General features: G+C 32.9%; 1 long non-coding RNA gene across 2 annotated transcripts; it reads right to left on the bottom strand.

Annotated features, from left to right (window-relative positions):
• Positions 1–544: 544 nt before the first annotated feature.
• On the bottom strand, positions 545–5,049 carry LOC104103497 (uncharacterized). 2 transcript variants are annotated; one of them, XR_011410629.1, is made up of 2 exons: positions 4,337–5,049; positions 545–2,512 (listed from the first exon to the last, which is right to left on the bottom strand). It is a non-coding gene; the product is annotated as an uncharacterized lncRNA (long non-coding RNA). The 2 variants fall into 2 exon arrangements; XR_011410630.1 differs by having other exon boundaries at positions 4,898–5,049.
• Between the last annotated feature and the right edge of the window lie 2,680 nt (positions 5,050–7,729).

The following is a 7,729-nucleotide window of genomic DNA, read 5'->3' as shown; positions in this document are numbered from 1 at the left end:
ATGATTCTCTAACGTTGGTTTGCCTGGCAAGTGAAATGTTAGGCGTCATCACGGTCCCGTCGGTGGAAAATTTCGGGTCGTGACAGGAGACAAGGGAAAAGGCATCAACGCATCACCCACAGACACGTATTCTCAGACAATGTTAAGTAATCTTTTATTTAAACCACATGCATCAATAAAACAGACTAGTATAGATAAAAAATATTTTGGAAAACATAATTTAATATTTTTCACCTTTAAATGTCCCTTAGAATATTACCAGAATGTGTCATAGATAGACCACAAAGGTATTTAATAGATAATTTATGGATAGCTTATAATAAAAAAGACACTAATACTTTATAGCAGCTCTTAATGCTTTAGGACAATTTTTCACAGACAAAAACCAAGAAAAAAGATTTAACTATTATGTAATTATACATGACAAGAAAAATGGTATTTTTCAAACATGGTTAGAAGTATTAGATTTCATTAAAAATTTTAAAAAAACCCTTATTCAAATGTTTCAATGACTTTACTGAAGCATTAGACTAAGCAAGAGGAATATTAGAACCAAATTACTATATTTCCTCAGCACTTAGATAAAATCCAGAAAAAACACCCCAATATAATATCCAAAAAGAAACAGACAAAATATATTTTTTTTACCATTGTTCTTCAATGACTAAAGCTTTCAAAAGACTCAACCAAAAGAATGAATCCCTAGAACAAGAAAAATCAAGACTGATGGAACGGATAAAAGTATTAGAACAGAGACTCCAAGCAGTAAAGTTTGAGCTAGTGCAATCTCAAACTCAAGAAGTCCCTCAATTGAGTTCTCCATCTCAAAACAAAATGGATGAGAGGGGTGTGCTTTCCCTACTGAATGCAAAACAATTCATTGTATCGGATGAAGATACAGCTAGTCCGGTTCAAACGGTTGCTGGTAAAGACTTATCAAATCCGTTTATGGCTGTCACTTTGCCAAAAAATAAAAAAGAAGGATCATCAAGCCAATTAAGAAGAAGACTACCAAAAACATTGATACAAGGAGAAGTATTAAGAAAAAAGGGAATAGCTTCAAAAAGAAAAAAAAATGAAAAAATAGAAATTATTGTTAAACAAACATCAGATAAGTTTTTCAAGACAAAGATAAGCAAGACAAACATATTATTAAAAATCCTAGCCCAGAAAGAAACAGTCCAAGTCCTAGTCCAGAAATGTCCCAAAGATCAGGAGAAGATATAATTACGAAGACGAAAACTATTATCAAGATGCTCAAGATCCAAACGACGATTCAGAGATGAGCTTTGATTCAATAGCACTACACAATCTTGACACATAAAAACACAAGACAAAGGACAAGAAACAAATAATGAAGAATTGCTATCTGATACAAGAGGACAATAATACAACTAGCAAAAGGAGAAATGACATAAAGTAAGTAATACGGAGACATGTGAAAAAGAAGACTGGAAATAGCTGAAGAAGACTTGCAACAAAGCTGAAAAAGACTTGCAACAAACTTTGAAATAATCAGCGAGTGGAGAAAATAATTACAAAACGACAAATAAAAGAGAATCACTTCTGTTCAAGCCATGTGACGATGGGGCCCAAAGAAGTACCCGACAAGGTTGAAAAGAAAAAAGTTCTAAAAGAGTTTAGAGTCCATTTTTAAATCCACTCAAAGTTTCAGCTATAAAAAGGTGAGACTGAAGAAAGAAGATAAAATGAAAGAATCAATCAGAAGAAAAACAAAAACCTCTCTTCAACTATTCACCATCCACAACCTCTCTCAAACTCCTCTCTGTAAAATATTTTTGTATGTATGTTATATTAGTTCATATGTTAAATCTGTAAGATAAATAAATCTTATGTTTCGGTGTGCAAGTGTTTATTTTCAGGTCCAGTAAACTCATTCGGGTTCACCGAAAGAGAAATCTCTCTCCTATAAGTATGTAAGTTACTGTTTTATAAATCATGACTGTTTATTACCCTTATTAATCTACAGTTTTATATTATGTCTATATTTCATGTTAATATCTTGTAAATATTTATAAAATCGCTCTAAGTATATGGTTATCTTCCCAATTTCTTAATAGCTCTAATGGATTAACCTGTAAATTCCTAGGAGAAACTAGTTAAAAAGTCCATAAATCCAAATATTGCAACAAGGGCGTTAAACGGGCAAATGAATTTAACTATGGCCAGGGTGTGGTTAAAGAAAGGGATGTTAAGAAAAAGATTGATTCATATCTGATCTTTTAAACAATTGGGAAGAAGAGATGAATAGAGTGAATATTAAATCATAAAAAAAAGGGTAATATCAGTTCATAATTTTGAAAAAACATTAATAATATAATTTTATAGATTAAGAGAGAGAGTACCGAGTAGGATTTTAACAACATAATCTCAAACGCATTACAAATACATCTTACTTTTTCATTTGCTATGACGCAAACTATACACCCAGCTTTGTAGTCAACCTTTGCCTTTTTAACACAGCAGCATATTAGAAGTTTTATTACAGTACCTTCAAAAAGAACATAACAACCATACGGGAATGTGAGATTGTCTGAAAATTTTACTCATTCGATAGCTATATTGAAATGCATATATAAACCATGTTGTTGTAAACATACCAATGAGTACAAATTTAAAGACCATTGGAACTATAATATAAGGAAGTTAATACATATAGTGCTGTCTGCCTATGAGTACCAATTAGTCCCCAACATAAAATAACAGTGCATCCAGAGGTCCATACACCAGTCATCTACTGCAATGTTGCAACTAATAATATTTTTCCTTCTCTAAATTTTTATAAGAAAATTTTATATCATTCTCCAGGCAATTTGTCTAGAATAAACCTCTACTAACCATTTTATTTAACAATAAGATAAAAAATAAAAGTATTGACAGTTCAAGAACTCAATCCTTAGAAATGAATATAATGCAATGTTTAGGAAATTGGGTGCTACAAAAATTGCGTTTTAACTTCGTCATCCAGAAATGAGTGCAGGTCTTTAATGTGTTAAGAAAAGCAAGAGTCATATCATAACCTTAAGTCTATATGGTGAAGCCATTTTACTTTATTAAGTCTAGGCCACATGGCCAAATTTCCTTACAATGCCTGTAAATGACATCATATGCTTTATACTGTCAAACATCGAAAATACAGAAAAATTGGGATTGGTAGACACTCTTTTATCTCTTTTAATCCAAAAAACCAGTATCCTCACCAAAATCATATACCTAAAGCCCACAATTCAAAGTTCAAATGCTCCAGAAAAGAAAAAAAATGTCTTTGCTTCCATAAATAAATCACATGTCTATATGTAAAGACCAAAGGACCTAAGTCTCTTTGTATTAGTAAGTGTTTTAGTTGACATGTGTTATTAACCATGAAAATTTCTACACTGCCAAACCACCTCAAATTGTGACCTCTAGCAACAACAATATTAACAAAAATTACAATATAAGCTACCCAAATTACCTTTTGGAGTAAAAGCATGACTATTGTCTTCAAGGAAAAGTTTCTATTGCAAAAGTAAAACGTTAAAGGATTCTTCATCAATAAGAGTGCATTTGAAATTTTAGTGGCATTAACTTTAAGATCGACGATTCGTAAGAACTGTTCTTCTGTAAGATTACTCCATAGGAATAAGCTTTTTAAGCATAGTAAAGTTAACAAGATCAGAAAAGAAGTTCTAAAAAACTAATAAGGCATCTTTTTGTTAGAAGAAAAAGAAGTTAGAAGTTGTTTTAGATTTCATCAGTGCAACAAATATATAGACTTAAAATACCAATTTAAGGAAGTAAGTCTAGCCGTTCTAGAAATTGTTATAAGAAGCGAGTAATGGTACAAAAATTGATCAATCATAAGAAGATAAAATATGAAGTGGATACTTCCTTAGTTCGTTCTGCAGTGTGCCTCATCTTAAAAGGATACACTACGACAATTCAAAAATGATTCTTCAGCTTCATATCATAGAGAATTGGTTGAATCAAAATATTGTTAATTAGCTCCAGTTTCTAATAGATATAGGTGAGTTCATATCCTGATCGAACTTCTACATGATAGTAGCAAATTTGCAGCATATGCAGGACATAAATCAGGTAAACTTATCGTATTCATCGGTCATTTCCCCAATACTTCAAAAGTTTCTAAATAATCAAATGATAAATCTAGAACCAATTTCTGACCCAAAAGAAGCAAAGGAAACACAAAAGGCAAATTTTTTAGTAATTACATATAAAATACTAACCTTTCCTTCAGATTTAGTAGAGAACTTAAGATAACTACATTTTAGGAAAAAAATTCTAAATCGTCGTTGAGGTAAGAAAAGGCATTTACCTGTTTTTTCTTTAAAATTGGAATAACAAATAGGATGCTTATGATTTTCATACATGCGCGGACAGCAAAGATCTGAGCCGTACAAACTGCGTCCTGGAATAAATTAATTGACATAAACAGACCCAATACCATAACAATTTCATCTTCATCCTTTCCATTTTTTTGGCCGTATTGAAACCCTAATATGACGGAGAAGAAAATAGCACAAAATAACAGCTTATTCGGCAAAGAAGGGATGAGAGTTAACCTACCTCTCAGCCAACACAAAATCAATTGTAGCTTACTTACCAGTTGAAGGAGACAATAAATACAAAATCATCTAAATAATAGAAATCGGCATCTATTGAAGAGGGAAAAAGAATAAATTTTTACCCAAAAAATCGAATTTGGGCATCTATTTCCAAACCAAAGCTTTATAAAAATTGATACTATCATCAATATGCATGTAGAAATACAACAACAAACTATTCAAAAGAACATACAAATTTAACATATTTTCAGTAAGGTGCCATCATCAATAACCGGGTGTGTTAAACAAAGATAAGAAAGCAGAAAACTCACTGATTGAGAAGTAAGGAAATTAGCATAGACAACTTGGAACCGAGTGGAGAAATGTGAACGACAACGAATTCAAGGTCTCTGAGGAGTAACAGAAAGGAAGAAGATGATTAGTGATAATAGGAGGAGTTTCTGGATTGTACTATTAGAGTTAGCAGTAGAGAAATAATTATGAATTAATTAAAAGTGGAATATACGTGTTAGAAAGGAAGAAGATGAAAAAGTTCAATTACCAATTTATCCCTAAAGAAGTAATTACTACTGTACTAATTAACTGGGGTACGTCAAGGGTATAATAGACAAATAACCATATAAATGTCGTGTTCGACAAACACTGTTCTACCTAGGGGTGGGCATAAAATCCGAAAAACTGAATTTCGAACCGGACCGAATTAATTCGGTATTTCGATTTCAGTTTCGGTTTTTTCGGTATTTTGGTTCAATTCGGTACTAAATTTTCGGTATAACGGTACGGTCCTCGATATTAGGATCTTAAAAAATCGGTATACCGAATTTTTAAAGATCATATAGGACTTATACATTGCCCAGCTCAATTGCCCAACCCAATAAGACTATTAGGCCTTTTTCCCTTTTTCACTTTCTTACCCTCTTACCCTAGTTTCACTTGGAATTAGTAACTAGAAACCTAACGTCCTAACTTATACTGAAGAGATCGACTTTAAGAGAACTCAGAGAAGTAAGAACTGAGAAACCTAAGTACTGGAGTGCGATAGAGACGACGTCACTTTTCATTCTTCAATCTTCAACTCTTCAAGACTTCAACAGGTTCATAACTTTTTATTTTTCAATTTTCAATTTTTTTTATAATAATAGTTGTATTGTTCCAATCATATATTAGGAGCTGACATTTGAGAGGTTATTGAAATAATTTCTCTTTTCTCAAGGGCGGCGATTTAGTGAATTGCAGTAATAGGTTGAATGTTTAGGTGTCTTTTATTTAACTTTTTAAATTGTTGATCAGACTTTTTATTTTAGATTTTGTAATGCAATTTTTGTTGGTGTTGTTGTTGTTGTTGTTTCACGCTCAACAAGAACTCGTTCATGATCATATCTGTACTAGGTGCTTATGTACGTGTATATGCACTATGTAGAAAATCTATCCAAACAACATTTCATCTCAACTCGGATAAGCTAAGCATCTGGGTATATGTTGTTAGTCTAATAGTCTATTTATCAGATTAATATATTAGACTTAATATGAAAATTAAGCTACATACTGATGTAGGTATATTTACTCGTAATTGTGTCAAAATTCTTTTCAATATTATCATATAAAACACATAACATAATTAAACTCAATTTATTTAGCTTTAATGGTATCCTTCATTTTCTTTTCAAAGTGTACCTTCTTAGATTCTGTAATGCATTTCTAGTGAGTGAGTTCCTTAAACTCAATTGTGCATGTCGAGACAGTAGTGTGTAGTTGTCTTCTTGATGGGAATGAAAGTTCTTAATTTGTGTTTATATTTGTTTTAATTTTGTATAGATGGTAAATGAAAGTAGAGTAAGTGATGCCGGTTGAAGTGAAATTTTACCTATTACTGATGAGTGATAAACATTTTCATGTGAGATGCATGGCTCATATACTAAATCTAATTGTGCAAGATGGTTTGAAAGAAATTGATGCTTCTGTCACACGTGTTAGAAATATTGTGAGGTATGTGAGATCTTCGCTTGCAAGGACCTTAAAGTTTAAACAATGTTGTGCACATGTAAAGGTACAATGTACCAAAATATTGTGTTTGGATGTTCCTACTAGGTGGAATTTCACCTATTTGATGTTGGATACGGCATAAAACTTTGAAAAGGCCTTTGACAAGTTTCATCTTTCTGATGATGGATTTTCTAATTACCAATGTTCTTATCTTTGTGAAGGTGGTAGTAGTGCATGTCCTCTTGAATCTGATGATGTCATGACCCGAAATTTCTCACCGACGAGACCGTGATGGCGCCTAACATTTCACTTGCTAGGCAAGCCAACGTTAGAGAATCATTAACTGGTTCCTTATTTCTATTCAGTAATTAACAATAATTAATTAAGATAAAATATAATAAGTGGGGAATATTATAAAACTGTAATAATTACTACCACCCAGATCTGGAGTCACAATTCACGAGCATTCTAGAATTTTACTACAAGTAATAGTCTGAAAGAAATATAACTGTGTGAATGAAAGAAAACAGTAGGACATAAAAAGATAGACAGGGATTTCAAGGTCTGTGAACGCCGACAAATCTACCTTGAGTCTCCGGACAGAGGACCAATAACAAATCTCGATCAACCTGAGTCGGTATCAAAATATGCACAAGAAGTGCAGAGTGCAGCATCAGTACAACCGACCCCATGTACTGGTAAGTGTCGAGCCTAACCTCGACGAAATAGTGACGAGGCAAAGGCAAGGCACCTACAAATAAACATGTATAATTTAAAAGTGTATACGCAAATAACAGGAATGAGGAACTAAACAGGAAATGTCGGGAGGGAAAACATACTGAGGGAAATACAAGATAAAGAATTACAACAGAATGATCACCGGAGCAGTCAATATACCATAAATCAACACGAATAATGAATACAGTAAGGAAAAATACACGGTATCACCCTTCATGCTTTTACTCTCAATCTCACTATAAAATTAATAGAAATGGCACGGCATCACCCTTCGTGCTTTTACTCTCATATCATGGCACGACATCACCCTTCGTGCATTAACACTCACAATATGGCACGGCATCACCCTTCGTGCATTAAGACTCACAATATGGCACGGCATCACCCTTCGTGCATTAACACTCACAATATGGCATGGCATC

Source organism: Nicotiana tomentosiformis, chromosome 8, assembly GCF_000390325.3.
Source record: "Nicotiana tomentosiformis chromosome 8, ASM39032v3, whole genome shotgun sequence".
Lineage (NCBI taxonomy): Eukaryota > Viridiplantae > Streptophyta > Magnoliopsida > Solanales > Solanaceae > Nicotiana > Nicotiana tomentosiformis.
Note: the sequence above shows the minus strand (reverse complement) of the source record. Positions and strands in the feature narration are given on the sequence as shown.